The 16,518-nt window shown below is 46.6% G+C and overlaps 1 protein-coding gene across 7 annotated transcripts in view; it reads right to left on the bottom strand.

Moving 5' to 3' along the window:
• Window positions 1–16,518, bottom strand: part of LOC141100151 (uncharacterized) — an 80,799-nt gene that overhangs the window by 63,299 nt on the left and 982 nt on the right. The window lies entirely within an intron of this gene.

Below are 16,518 nucleotides of genomic sequence, written 5' to 3'. Positions count from 1 at the left end.
AACACAACAGGCAGGTCCGTGATACTGTTGTGGTGAAGTTTAAAGCTGGATTTTGATACAAAATGATTTCCAAAACTTTAAACATCCCTAGGAGCACTGTGCAAGCGATCATATTGAAATGGAAGGAGTATCATACCACTGCAAATCTACCAAGACCCGGCTGTCCCTCTAAACTTTCACCTCAAGCAAGGAGAAGGCTGATCAGAGATGCAGCCAAGAGGCTCATGATCACTCTGGAAGAACTGCAGAGATCTACAGCTGAGGTGGGACAGTCTGTCCATAGGACAACAATCAGTCGTACACTGCACAAATTTGGCCTTTATGGAAGAATGGCAAGAAGAAAGCCATTTCTCAAAGATATCCATAAAAAGTGTCCTTTAAAGTTTGCAACAAGCCACCTGGGAGACACAACAAACATGTGGAAGAAGGTGCTCTGGTCATATTAAACCAAAATCGAAATTTTTGGCAATAATGCCAAACGAGATCTTTGGCTTAAAGACAACATGCCATCACCACTGTCAAACATGGTGGTGGCAGCATCATGGTTTGGGCCTGCTTTTCTTCAGCTGGGACAGGGAAGATGGTTAAAATTGATGGGAAGATGGATGGAGCCAAATACAGGACCATTCTTGAGGAAAACCTGTTGAGAGTCTGCAAAAGACCTGAGACTGGGACGGAGATTTGTCTTCCAACAAGACAATGATCCCAAACATACAGCTAAATCTACAATGGAATGGTTAACAATTAAATGTATCCAGGTGTTAGAATGGCCAAGTCAAAGTCCAGACCTGAATCCAGTCGAGAATCTGTGGAAAGAGCTGAAAACTGCTGTTCACAAACGATCTCCATCAAACCTCACTGAGCTCGAGCTGTTTGTCAAGGAAGAATGGGCAAGAATTTCAGTCTCTCGATGTACAAAACTGATAGAGACATACCCCAAGCGACTTGCAGCTGTAATCGCAGCAAAAGGTGGTGCAACAAAGTATTAATTAAACGGGCCTAATAATATTGCACTCCCCACTTTTAAGTTTTTGAATTTGCACAAAAATTTGAAATAACTAGTAAATTTTGTTCAACTTTACAATTGTGTCCCACTTGTTGCTGATTCTTCACCAAAAATTTACATTTCGTATCTTTATGTTTGAAGCATGATATGTGGGAAAAGGCTGAAAAGTTCCAGGGGGTCGAATACTTTCGCAAGGCATATATATATTGTAGGGATTCTACTTGCTCAGGTGCAGCGGGAGACAATCAGGAGGCCCGTTTCTTTAAAGTTCATGCGGTTTATTGCATCATAAACCCATCAAGCAGCATGTATCAAAGAAAATTGCATTTGCCTAAGCTAAAGGCTAACAGAAATGTCCGTTAACTCAGGCTCAGACCTGGAGCTTCAGTACAAACGGGAGGCTTAGTCCTCCCCACCTACAGCTCCCTGGTTCAGGAGCAGTCTACATTATAAGGGTGCAGCCACACCCACGAACCCAGCAGCTGACTGGTCATGTGACTGTAACCTCACAACAGGTCCTTGCAAAACAGCAATATAGCAATATCTATTATGCCTTACATTACGGAGACAATCCATCTCTGAGACATATTTCTCCCATCAATTATTTACAATTCTTACTCATGCCACAGTGTGTGTATATATATATATATATATATATATATATACACACATACACACATACATACACACACATACATACACACATAAAATATATCTAATATATAAAGCTCAATGTGTGTGTGTGTATGTATGTATGTATGTATGTATGTATGTATGTATGTATGTATGTATGTATGTATGTATGTGTGTGTGTGTGTGTGTGTGTATGTCCGGGATTGGCTACCGCACCGTTGCTGCTACAGCCACAAAATTTGGCACAGTCACACATCTGGACCGCGAGAGCGTCATAGGCTATGTTGTGAGGCAAAATTTTAACCCCGCGCGCTCCAATTCACCAAACAACTTTGCCCCTATCTACATAATGGGGAAACGTGAAAGGAAAAGTGTTGGAGGCAAATTGACAGCTGCCAGATGTGAACAAGGGGGACTTAAAGAATGAGAGCGATGGCGCCAAAGAGTATATACCGTACAGTTGCTAAGGTGGAGCCCTGACATGGAATACTCACCACACACGGGGATATGAACACACACACACAAAATGCGCCACACTCTATCACGTCCTTCACCACATATACCACCCTCAGCACACATTTCACCACACATACACCAACCTCGCCACAGAAAAGTCGAAACACAAAAGTCGCCACTCAAAACTCGCCACGTTGTCCCAGAGCGGTTTAAAAGATGAAAAATGAGCTGTGATTGGTTGCTATCAGCAACAGTTTTCTTTGTAGACAGTTGTGGTAACTGAGGCCTATTATTCTTATCATTTCTATGGTGTTATCGTCCTTCTGTAAAGCTGGAAATAACACAATTTATTACCGTGCCAACACAGACCACCCTCTGACACAGACTGCAGGGGGAGCCCAGTATCACACAGGATAGGATTAGATACACGGCTCAGCAGTCAGTATCACACAGGATAGGATTAGATACACGGCTCAGCAGTCAGTATCTCACAGGATAGGATTAGATGCACGGTTTTTATGTGCAATATAATCATTATAATTTGTTATAACTAACCACAGTTGGTTACTATGCCCAGGCAACGCCGGGCTCTTCAGCTAGTGTATATATATATATATATATATATATATATATATATATATATATACATACACACTCACTGGCCACTTTATTAGGTACACCTGTCCAACTGTGTGTTAAGACTTAATTTCTAATCAGCCAATCACATGGCGGCAACTCAGTGCATTTAGGCATGTAGACATGGTCAAGACAATCTCCTTCAGTTCAAACCGAGCATCAGTATGGGGAAGAAAGGTGATTTGAGTGCCTTTGAACGTGGCATGATTGTTGGTGCCAGAAGGGCTGGTCTGAGTATTTCAGAAACTGCTGATCTACTGGGATTTTCACACACAACCATCTCTAGGGTTTACAGAGAATGGTCCGAAAAAGAAAAAAAAAACCAGTGAGCGGCAGTTCTGTGGACGGAAATGCCTTGTTGATGCCAGAGGTCAGAGGAGAATGGGCATACTGGTTCGAGCTGATAGAAAGGCAACAGTGACTCAAATTGCCACCCGTTACAACCAAGGTAGGCAGAAGAGCATCTCTGAACGCACAGTGCGTCGAACTTTGAGGCAGATGGGCTACAGCAGCAGAAGACCACACTGGGTACCACTCCTCTCAGCTAAGAACAGGAAACTGAGGCTAAAATTTGCACAAGCTCATCGAAATTGGACAGTAGAAGATTGGAAAAACGTTGCCTGGTCTGATGAGTCTCGATTTCTGCTGCGACATTCGGATGGTAGGGTCAGAATTTGGCGTAAACAACATGAAAGCATGGATCCATCCTGCCTTGTATCAACGGTTCAGGCTGGTGGTGGTGGTGTCATGGTGTGGGGAATTTTTTCTTGGCACTCTTTGGGCCCCTTGGTACCAATTGAGCATCGTTGCAACGCCACAGCCTACCTGAGTATTGTTGCTGACCATGTCCATCCCTTTATGACCACAATGTACCCAACATCTGATGGCTACTTTCAGCAGGATAATGTGCCATGTCATAAAGCTCGAATCATCTCAGATTGGTTTCTTGAACATGACAATGAGTTCACTGTACTCAAATGGCCTCCTCAGTCACCAGATCTCAATCCAATAGAGCATCTTTGGGATGTGGTGGAACGGGAGACTCGGATCAGGGATGTGCAGCCGACAAATCTGCGCCAACTGTGTGATGCCATCATGTCAATATGGTCCAAAATCTCTGAGGAATGCTTCCAGCACCTTGTTGAATCTCTGCCACGAAGAATTGAGGCAGTTCTGAAGGCAAAAGGGGGTCCAACCCCTTACTAGCATGGTGTACCTAATAAAGTGGCCAGTGAGTGTGTGTGTATATATATATATATATATATATATATATATATATATATATATATATATATATATATATATATATATATATTGTAGGGATTTGACTCGCTTAGGTGCAGCGGGAGACAAACATGAGGCAGGTTCCTTTAAAATTTCACCAGGTTTATTACTCCATAAACCATAGACAGCATAACACTGAAATGTAACCTTCACTTCAGGCAAAGGAACAGAAATGTCCGTGGCTTCAGACTCGGAGTGAGAGTCTCAGCACATGCTGGGAGATGTAGTCCTCCCCATATACACTCTCTGTAGTGTCCCACCTGGACACATGGAAGTCTGTCCACACTCAGACAGACTCCCTCCACTCTCTCTCACATGTGCCAAACACCTCAATTACATAGCCCTGTAACCACACCCACAGGTGATCACATGGCTATGACATCACTAAAGGTTGTATAGACACACACAGGTTTCCCTGACACAGTGTAACAGAAAGATCAGCAGTACCTCTGCTGATCAATACACCCTGGAGCCTGCATCCCAAGGCCACCCACCTTGAGACCCATAATGGTCATTTAGGACCCTGCTCCTGTTACCACACTGAATGTGCCTGTACACCCGTCCTGGGACACCCACACAGCGCCCCCTAGCTGACATAGTGGTAACTACACCACATACCTCCCCCCTCTGTTCAAACTTGTGGGGTTGAACACATGACATCACCCAGGGATCTTGAGACCGGGCACTCATGCCACCTTGCCCTACCAATCGAGAGGACCGTCTCCATCTGTTTCGGCAGTCATACTGCATCATATTTACGTTAGGCCTCCCCCGCCCCCAGCGGTCAGTATCTCGGCCTTGGGCTTTGGCCTTCCCGTCAAAGTCCGTCAGGGTGACCAGGCACTCTTTAGTCTCCATCTGTCTGCAGTGCGCTCCATCACCCGACCTTTCTCTCACTAGCTGACTCTCCCGGCTCATACGGTCATGAGTCCCACGTCCAGTTGAGCTAACTGGCTGGTATGAGTCTGACCCTCTGTCGCTACGTCCACCACCGGGTCTCGTGCCTATGCTACTAAGATTAGAACTGCCACTTGCGGACTCTCGACGTTCTTGTCTTCGACTACCTGTCCTTTCATTCTTTGGAGGATCCCTTCGGGTCTTTACAACTTGGGTTGGAGGTGGACGCCACCTGACGTTCTGTATCTGCTTATTCATCTGCAGCCGATCCTGACTTAGCTGCTCAATCTCCTTCAGGTACGCTACCCGATATTCCAGGAGCAAGCGAAGCTTCCCAATGCTTTCCACCGAACCAACCACAATGACAGGAACCATGTCATCTTCAATAACGACTTGGATTTCACCAGCAGGTGGGATCCTCACTCTCTTCACACAGGATCGATTCACCATCTCCTGCATCACCTTTCCAAGTCTGCCAACGACTTTCCCCACCAGATTTCTGGGTACCGGAATTATGTCTTCCACAAAGCCCAGCCGACTTTGTGCTTCCCTTGCAAGCTCCAGACGTCGAGCGGCTTTCCTATTACGCTCCACGAGCATCAGTTTCGTGCGGAGACATTGTAGGTGCATCTCCTTCAGGACAGCCACCCTTCTCTCTGTGTCTTCCGTTTCTGCCAGTATCAGCAACTGGTCTGTTTCTGGTGCCCAGCTCACACTATAGGCCTTTACTGCCTTTTTAAAAGTCTCATGCACACCTTCGCTGGCACACGCTTCTCGCACGTCTTCGGGTACCTCCATCACGCACTTGAAGGTCATGGACTTGCTCTCATCCTGGACAGATGGCTCTGGGTTCCCCACGGACACTTCCCTCAAGGTATCTGCCAAGACTGGGTGACTGTCTTGTGCAGCTCTTGGCTCACCATCTTCCTGAGATTTACAGTCTTCAGGACCCTTTTCCAAGATGGGCTTTGGCAGTTCTGCCTTGCTATCAGTTGGGCACTGCCGCTGTACGTCTTCGCCCATCCACTTCTTCTGCAGAAGACCTTTTACTACTCCACTGAGTTCTTGCAGAACTTTATCTCGCTCCTCTGCCAGGTAGCGATGCTGATCCTCTCTCCTGAGAATCTCCTGTTGATGCTTCTCTTGGGCCTCTCTGAGCACCTCCATATCTTCCAACAGGGTCTTGTTCATGGTTTTACATGCTGACAGGTGACCTCTGAGCTCAGAGACTTCCTTCTCCAGCTCATCCACTCTGTGCTCAGCTGCTTGCCTTAGGACTCTTTCCCGTTCGACATGTTCTGTTACAGTCTCCTTTATCAGCTGTATCTCATGATCTTGTTCTCTTTTGGCCAGCACGTGTCTCACCACTACCTCTTTAATTATATCGTCAAAGGGTACCACTGGGTCAGTCACCCCAGTCGAGTGAACCCTCCTGTTACCGTCCAGCACCAATGTGTCTAGTCCAGTAGTCTCATCTCCCAGCCCACCATCTGTCTTATCACGAGACGTCAGGTCTGTCAGTTGGGCAGATGTACTTCTTCCTCTGGTCAGTTCTACCTCTGACCTGTCCATGTCAGGAGCCGTCACTGTCTCAGTGTCCGCTGGCCCCACAGTCGAAGCATCTCCATCATCCGACCAAATGTCATCAAACAAAAGAAAGTCCCGGCCCCTCTCCCAGGCATAGACTAAGTCCCGTGGTATCCCTCTACCTTGGCACTCACCACCTTTGGTCCCCTCAAACACTACTGTGTCTACTGCGTAGTTCACCGTGACCCCGTGTTTACAACGAACCCTGACGTTTTTCTCGGTCAGAGAGAAAACGAGAGGCGTTCCTGTCAGAGTCACCTGACTCTCTGAGTCCAGCCGACCAAAGGCTCCTTCCCGGTGCAGCATCACTGTACACATCTGTGGCCCGTCATTACTACCTGGAAAGGATATTCCACATTCTGAAAAAGACCTGCACATACACTGCGGTACTCCAGACGTACCTACTGAGTCACCTAGTGCTGTCACTTCTTCAAACTTGGCCCCTTTCTGGACCACCACCCCGCTTTGGGTTGCCACTCCAATTTGGGTCACCGCCCCCTTTTGGGACTCCACCCCCTTTTGGGTTACCACTCCAATTTGGGTCACCTCCCCCTTTTGTGACTCCACCCCTTTTTGGGTTACCACTCTAATTTGGGTCACCGCCCCCTTTTGGGACTCCACCCCTTTTTTGGTTACCACTCCCTTTTGGGTCACCGCCCCCTTTTGGGATTTCCCCATGTCCGTTCTGCAGAACTTCTTATGCCACAGTTCACACAGTACAGTTTGTCTCTCACGATACCACACAAGTCTTTGTTGGCACCACCACAGCTCCTGCTGTCACTGATCACCGGCACCTCCGGCTGCTGTTCACACACACACACAGCGGCTGGTGTCACTGCAGCTCCTGCTGCGCCATCTTCGTGGACACGCCGATCCACCGGAAGCCGCTTGTCACCTTCATAACCCTGCCGGGTTACTGGAAGCGGCTTGTCACCCTCAAAGATAAAAAAGCCACAAAAGTGCGCCCATAGGGCCTTACCAGTGCAGGTATAATGGGTTATGCAGCAATAATACAGGGTACTCACCCTTAATAGTTGTGTAAAGCCACAACTACTGTATCCGCTTAGTCACATGCAATAAAGCTGCAGCAGGATGGTGTAGACAGACAGCGTCTGCTACCAATGCTCCCAGGGCAGATCCCTTAAAGAAAAAACATCAGGTCCCCGCGCTGCGAGACCTTCGTGAGCGTACTGAGCCACAGCAAGCACCTTCAGGATTTTTTTTTTTTTTTTTGCAGAGAAGCGAGGAAAAGGGAAAAAAAAACACAAGCACAGTCTCTCACTGACTCTGGTCAGTGCAACACGGATTCCTGTCCGTTACCTGCTGGTGTCGGCCACACAGGTATCCCACAAATCTCCATACAGTCATTTCCTCTGACCTCGGTCAGTATTACTCACGATTTTCCATACCGTCTGTGCTCCTGGGAATCGCTGCCCGCAGTCTGTCACCAATTGTAGGGATTTGACTCGCTTAGGTGCAGCGGGAGACAAACATGAGGCAGGTTCCTTTAAAATTTCACCAGGTTTATTACTCCATAAACCATAGACAGCATAACACTGAAATGTAACCTTCACTTCAGGCAAAGGAACAGAAATGTCCGTGGCTTCAGACTCGGAGTGAGAGTCTCAGCACATGCTGGGAGATGTAGTCCTCCCCATATACACTCTCTGTAGTGTCCCACCTGGACACATGGAAGTCTGTCCACACTCAGACAGACTCCCTCCACTCTCTCTCACATGTGCCAAACACCTCAATTACATAGCCCTGTAACCACACCCAAAGGGGATCACATGGCTATGACATCACTAAAGGTTGTATAGACACACACAGGTTTCCCTGACACAGTGTAACAGAAAGATCAGCAGTACCTCTGCTGATCAATACACCCTGGAGCCTGAATCCCAAGGCCACCCACCTTGAGACCCATAATGGTCATTTAGGACCCTGCTCCTGTTACCACACTGAATGTGCCTGTACACCCGTCCTGGGACACCCACACAGCGCCCCCTAGCTGACATAGTGGTAACTACACCACAATATATATATATATATATATATATATATATATATATATATATATATATATACACACACACACACACATAAAATATATATAATCTATTATATTGAAGATATAGAGAATATATACAGTACAGACCAAAAGTTTGGACACACCTTCTCATTCAAAGAGTTTTCTTTATTTTCATGACTATGAAAATTGTAGATTCACTCTGAAGGCATCAAAACTATGAAATTACACATGTGGAATTATATAACAAAAAAGTGTGAAACAACTGAAAATATGTCTTATATTCTAGGTTCTTCAAAGTAGCCACCTTTTGCTTTGATTACTGCTTTGCACACTCTTGGCATTTTCTTGATGAGCTTCAAGAGGTAGTCACCGGAAATGGTCTTCCAACAGTCTTGAAAGAGTTCCCAGAGATGCTTAGCACTTGTTGGCCCTTTGGCCTTCACTCTGCGGTCCAGCTCACCCCAAACCATCTTGACTGGGTTCAGGTCTGGTGACTGTGGAGGCCAGGTCATCTGGCGTAGCACCCCATCACTCTCCCTCTTGGTCAAATAGCCCTTACACAGCCTGGAGGTGTGTTTGGGGTCATTGTCCTGTTGAAAAATAAATGATGGTCCAACTAAACACAAACCGGATGGAATAGCATGCCGCTGCAAGATGCTGTGGTAGCCATGCTGGTTCAGTATGCCTTCAATTTTGAATAAATCCCCAACAGTGTCACCAGCAAAGCACCCCCACACCTCCTCCTCCATGCTTCACGGTGGGAACCAGGAATGTAGAGTCCATCCGTTCACCTTTTCTGCATCGCACAAAGACACGGTGGTTGGAACCAAAGATCTCAAATTTGGACTCATCAGACCAAAGCACAGATTTCCACTGGTCTAATGTCCATTCCTTGTGTTCATTAGCCCAAACAAGTCTCTTCTGCTTGTTGCCTGTCCTTAGCAGTAGTTTCCTAGCAGCTATTTTACCATGAAGGCCTGCTGCACAAAGTCTCCTCTTAACAGTTGTTGTAGAGATGTGTCTGCTGCTAGAACTCTGTGTGGCATTGACCTGGTCTCTAATCTGAGCTGCTGTTAACCTGCGATTTCTGAGGCTGGTGACTCGGATGAACTTATCCTCCGCAGCAGAGGTGACTCTTGGACTTCCTTTCCTGGGGCGGTCCTCATGTGAGCCAGTTTCTTTGTAGCGCTTGATGGTTTTTGCCACTGCACTTGGGGACACTTTCAAAGTTTTCCCAATTTTTCAGACTGACTGACCTTCATTTCTTAAAGTAATGATGGCCACTCGTTTTTCTTTACTTACCGTATATACTCATGTATAAACCGAGATTTTCAGCCCATTTTGGGGGGCTGAAAGTCCCCCTCTCGGCTTATACACGAGTCATATACCGGGGGGAGCGGCGGGGGAGGGGGGCGGGGGTGTCAGATCATACTCACCCTTCTCTGCAGCTCCCCTGCTTGTTCTATGTTGTCGGCGCTGCTCTCTTCCTGCTTCAGCTGTCAAATGGCACCCGCTCATTAAATATGCGCATATTTAATGAGCGGGTACCACGTGACCGCTGAACCAGGAAGAGAGCAGCGCCGACAACATGGAACAAGCTGGGGAGCTGCAGAGACAAGCGCCAGGACTGGGTGAGTATGAAGGGGGGGTTTGGAGGCATAGTCACCTGTCCCTGCGCTCTGCTGTCTTGTGTCCTCTGCAGTGACATTCAGGTCAGAGGGCGCTATCGTTCTCTGCCTGCACAGTCACTGCAGAGCGCAACGCTGATGAGCAGGGGGCAGCGACCAAGGTGAGTATACAGGTTTTTTTTTTTTTGTAAGGGAGGCAGCGGCAGCAGCAACTTGATGGGGCCACACACTGTGCAGCGTAACTGGGGCCACACACTGTGCAGCGTAACTGGGGCCACACACTGTGCAGCGTAACTGGGGCCACACACTGTGCAGAAAAGCTGGGGCCACACACTGTGCAGAAAAGCTGGGGCCACACACTGTGCAGAAAAGCTGGGGCCACACACTGTGCAGAAAAGCTGGGGCCACACACTGTGCAGAAAAGCTGGGGCCACACACTGTGCAGAAAAGCTGGGGCCACACACTGTGCAGAAAAGCTGGGGCCACACACTGTGCAGAAAAGCTGGGGCCACACACTGTGCAGAAAAGCTGGGGCCACACACTGTGCAGAAAAGCTGGGGCCACACACTGTGCAGAAAAGCTGGGGCCACACACTGTGCAGAAAAGCTGGGGCCACACACTGTGCAGAAAAGCTGGGCCACACACTGTGCAGAAAAGCTGGGGCCACACACTGTGCAGAAAAGCTGGGGCCACACACTGTGCAGAAAAGCTGGGGCCACACACTGTGCAGAAAAGCTGGGGCCACACACTGTGCAGAAAAGCTGGGGCCACACACTGTGCAGAAAAGCTGGGGCCACACACTGTGCAGAAAAGCTGGGGCCACTCACTGTGCATAACTGGGGCCACTCACTGTGCATCATAACTGGGGCCACACACTGCAGATAACTGAGGCCACTCACTGTGCACCCTCGGCTTATACACGAGTCAATAAATTTTCCCAGTTTTTGTGGCAAAAATAAGGGGGTCGGCTTATACTCGGATCGGCTTATACTCGAGTATATACGGTAATAAATCCCACTTATTAAACCTGACAGGGCACACATGTGAAGTGAAAAGCATTTCCGGTGACTACATCTTGAAGCTCATCAAGAGAATGCCAAGAGTGTGCAAAGCAGTAATCAAAGCAAAAGGTGGCTACTTTGAAGAACCTAGAATATAAGACATATTTTCAGTTTTTTCACACTTTTTTGTTAATTATATAATTCCACATGTGTTAATTCATAGTTTTGATGCCTTCAGAGTGAATCTACATGAACTGGCCAATTTGTGCACCAAGAACATTCATTTTCATTTTACTGTATGTTTAAAAAAAAAAAAAATTTTTGAAAAAAATATTTGAGGATTATCTAAATTGAATGGTTTTAATATGCTTCTGTGTTTTCACATGTCCTAGATTCATGCACATGTGCTGCTGTATTCTTTTTGTCTATATTGTGCAGTTTTTGTGGCTTGCACGTGTTCACATTAGGAGGTGCTGGTCTTTTTTTTTTTGTCTATTTAGTTGCTGGATGCCGGCTGCCTCCAGTCTGATGTTGCACCCCTCCCATTGGCTTTGCAGGTGGCCGCAATCAGCTCTACCTGCCCATAAATTGTAGGCTTAGCCCGGTAGTGACGTTTGTCCAAAATTGTAGGCTGGTGGCCCAGAAGTGGCTTATGTAAGGTAGAGCAGGGACCCATCAGAGGGAGGTCACCTTGCCGTGGTTGATGGGCTTACATGAATTGGCCAATTTGTGCACTAAGAATCTTCATTTTCATCTTACTGTAAGTTTAAAAAAAAAAAATTTCTCTCACTCCCCAAGACCCACAAACAGACCTGGTGGTGGAGTCGGCATACTCCTGTCCCCACTATGCACTTTCCAGGTCATCCCCCCAGTTCCATCACTCTTATTCCCTTCTTTTGAGGTCCACACCATCAGGCTCTTCCGTCCCCTCTCCCTCAGAGTAGCGGTCATATACCGACCCCCAGGCTCACCCACCCACTTCCTTGACCACTTTTCAGCCTGGCTGCCGCACTTCATGTCCTCAGAACTACTAACATCCCCATTAACAGCCCTACTTCCACATCTGCATCCCAGCTTCTATCACTAACCACCTCTCTAGGCCTCTCACAGCTTACAACCTCTGAGACACACAAGGACAGTAACACCCTTGATCTGGTCTTCGGCCGGCTCTGTTCAATCTCCCACCTAAATAACTCACCGCTTCCACTCTCTGACCACAACATTCTCTCCTTCACGCTCACAAATCCTTGCCCACCCCAGCTCACTCCTACCTACCACACAGTCAGAAATCTACAAGCCATTAACCCTCAGACACTTTCAGACTCCCTACACTCATCACTGTCCCCAATCTCCTCTTTTTCCTGTCCTAATCTGGCTGTTCATCACTACAATTACACTCTTAGAAGCACCCTTGACCAAGTAGCTCCCCTCACCCTCAGAACCTCCAAGTACAGAGTAAAACAGCCCTGGCTCACATCACAAACTCAACTTCTCCAGCGATGCTCTAGGAGTGCTGAACGCCTATGGAGAAAAACCCGCACACCAGAAGACTTCATCCACTTCAAATTTATGTTAAGAACCTATAACGCTGCCCTTCACCTCGCCAAACAGACCTACTTCACCACCCTGATCTCCTCACTATCCAACAACCCCAAGAAACTTTTTGACACTTTTCACTCCCTCCTCAGGCCAAAAGCACAAGCCCCTATCACAGACATTTGTGCCGATGACCTGGCCTCCCACTTTACAGAAAAAATAGATAATATCAGTCAGGAAATCTGCTCCCAACCACCAAGTGCTGTGGCTCCCATCCCTTCCTGCATCTCCCCTGGCTCACTATCCACATTTGATCCTATCACAGAAGACGAAGTCTCCAGACTCCTCTATTCTTCTTGTCCGACTACATGCACTACCGACCCCATTCCCTCACATCTCCTCCAGTCTCTCTCTCCAGTCGTCACAACCCACCTAACTGCAATCTTTAATCTCTCCCTCTCCTCGGGCATTATCCCATCCTCCTTCAAACACGCCATCATTACTAAAGAAACCCGCTCTCGACCCATCCTGCACAAACAACTACAGACCAGTCTCCAATCTCCCCTTCATCTCTAAACATTTGGAGTGCCTAGTTTACTCCCGCCTTACCCGTTACCTCTCCACTCACTCCCTTCTACACCCTTCACAGTCCGGCTTCCGCCCCCTACATTCGACGGAAACTGTACTCACCAAAGTAACCAATGACCTTCTGACAGCAAAACGTAACGGTGACCACTCTCTGCTCATTCTTCTTGACCTAGCTGCAGCTTTCGATACTGTTGACCACCATCTCCTACTCTCTAGGCTCCAGTCACTGGGCATTAAGAACACTGCTCTTTCCTGGTTCTCTTCCCATCTCTCTGACCGCTCCTTCAGTGTTTTGTTCTCTGGTTCCACTTCATCTCCTCTCTTCCTCTTGCTGTCGGGGTACCTCAGGGGTCAGTCCTTGGCCCCCTTCTCTTCTCTCTCTACACAGCCCCAATTGGACAGACCATCAGCAGATTTGGCTTTCGGTACCATCTTTATGCTGATGACACACAACTATATACGTCTTAGAATCATAGAATCGTAGCGTTGGAAGGGACCTCCTGGGCCATCTGGTCCAACCCCCTGCTCAAAGCAGGATTCGCTAAATCATCCCAGTCAGATGTCTGTCCAGCCTCTGTTTGAAGACTTCCATTGAAGGAGAACTCACCACTTCTCGTGGCAGCCTGTTCCACTCATTGATCACTCTAACTGTCAAAAACTTTTTTCTAATATCTAATCTGTGTCTCCTCCCATTCAGTTTCATCCCATTGCTTCTAGTCTTTCCTTGTGCAAATGAGAATAAAGTTGATCCTTCTACAATGTGACAGCCCTTTAGATATTTGTAGACAGCTATTAAGTCTCCTCTCAGTCTTCTCTTTTGCAAACTAAACATTCCCAAATCCTGCAACCTTTCCTCATAAGACAGGGTTTGCAGACCGGTCACCATTCTGGTCGCTCTTTTCTGAACTTGCTCCAGTTTGTTGATGTCTTTTTTAAAATGTGGTGCCCAAAACTGGACACAATATTCCAGATGAGGTCTGACCAAAGAGGAGTAGAGGGAAATAATGACTTCACGTGATCTAGACTGTATGCTTCTGTTAATACATCCTAGAATTGCATTTGCCTTTTTTGCTGCTGCATCACACTGTTGACTCATATTCAGTCTGTGATCTATTAGTATACCCGCCAGTTATGAATCCACCTAACAGTTGCCTTGTCCATTCCATACTTAGTCATTTTTTCCAATAAGGATTGTATGAGATACTTTGTCAAATGCTTTGCTGAAGTCAAGATATACTATATCTACAGCATTTCCTTGATCCACCCAATTAGTGATTCCGTCATAGAAGGAAATTAAGTTAGTCTGACATGACTTATTAGTTACAAACCCATGCTGACTCTGTTTAATCACTTCGTTCTTATCCAGGTACTGACATACATGTTGTTTAATTATTTGTTCAAAGATCTTTTCTGGTATAGAAGTCAGACACACCGGCCTATAGTTGCCTGGGTCCACCTTCTTCCCCTTTTTGAAGATAGGAACAACATTTGCTCTTCTCCAGTCTTCTGGGACTTCTCCAGTTCTCCAAGAATTTTCAAAGATTATGGAGAGGGGTTCAAAAATTTCTTTTGCTATCTCCTTCAGTACTCTGGGGTGTAATTCATCTGGACCTGGAGACTTGAATTCATTTAGGTTAGCTAAGTGTTTCCTCACTATCTTTCTGTTTATAGATATCCTGGATTCTTCTATTCCCTTAATAGGACAGTGAAGAACAGTTGATGTTACATTTCCTTTCTGAGAGAAAACAGATGCAAAATAGGAATTTAAAAGTTCGGCCTTCTCAACATCCTGTCTTACCATTTCAGCATTTTCATCCTGTAAAAATCCTATAGCATCTTTGACTTTTACTTTTGACATATCCCCAAAATCCTTTATTATTGCTTTTGACATCTCTTGCAAGCCTCAATTCATTGTCAACTTTAGCTAATCTGAAAGAGCTTACCCTCTCTGTACTACAGAACGCCAGTGACTGTCCGCAGTCTCCAATATCATGTTCACGCTCTATCTGAAACTGAACTTCTTCTGCTTCCGCCGTCTACTTACCTCCCTAAATCTGTCATTTCGCTCTCCATGGGTGGTACCACAATAACATCCCGGTAGCAGGCGCGCTGTCTGGGTGTTATGTTTGACACCAATCTCTCCTTCACATCCCATATACAATCTCTTGTCCGCTCTTGCCGCTTAAACCTAAAGAACATCTCTAGAATCCGCCCTTTTCTCACCATGGAAACGACAAAAACACTCACTGTAGCATTGATCCACTCCCGCCTGGATTACTGCAACGCTCTATTAATTGGCCTCCCCGTCACCAGTCCATACTTAATGCAGCAGCCAGGGTCGTCCATCTGGCTAATCTATACTCGGACGTGTCCGCTCTTCGTCAGTCATTAAACAGGCTGCCCATTCATTATAGGATCCAATTCAAAGTACTTGTTCTCACCCACAAAGCTCTCCATGGTGCCGCACCCCCCTACATCTCCTCCCTCATTTCTGTCTATCGGCCGATTGCTGCGCTCTGCAAACGACTTTCGACTAACCTCTGCACTAATCCGTACCTCCCACTCCCGACTCCAAGACTTCTCCCGCGCTGCGCTAATCCTCTGGAATGCTCTACCCCAAGAAATTAGGACTAACCACAATTTGCATAGTTTTAGGCGCTCCCTCAAAACACATTTGTTCAGAGCGGCCTATCACGTTCACTAATCAAAGTCATTCTATGCGTAAGTGTGCGTGTGTAGCCAATTCACTATCTCCCTCCATCCCTCGCTCCCTCAAGATGGTTGGACCTGTACTTTGTATCTCCCCCACCTCATTGTAGATTGTAAGCTCTCACGAACAGGGTCGTATTATTTTGCTTTAATTATTGTACTGTTAATGTTGTTACTTATGACTTGTGTTTTGAAACTGTTAAACTGTAATGCGCTGCGGCATATGATGGCGCTATATAAAGATTATATTATTAATTTTTTGAAAAAATATTTTTCAGGATTATCTAAATTGAATGGTTTTAATATGCTTCTGTGTTTTCACATGGCCTAGATTCATGCACATGTGCTGCTGTATTTTGTCTATATTGTTCTATATTGTGCAGTATTTGCAGCTTGCACGTGTTCACATTAGGAGGTGCTGGTCGGTTTTTTGTTTTTTTTGTCTATTTAGTTGCTGGATGCCTCCAGTCTGATCTTGCACCCCTCCCATTGACCTTGCAGGTGGCTGCAATCAGCTCTACCTGC

Source organism: Dendrobates tinctorius, unplaced genomic scaffold, assembly GCF_039654945.1.
Source record: "Dendrobates tinctorius isolate UK_male_01 unplaced genomic scaffold, ASM3965494v1 ptg000103l, whole genome shotgun sequence".
NCBI classification, from domain to species: Eukaryota; Metazoa; Chordata; class Amphibia; order Anura; family Dendrobatidae; genus Dendrobates; species Dendrobates tinctorius.
Note: the sequence above shows the minus strand (reverse complement) of the source record. Positions and strands in the feature narration are given on the sequence as shown.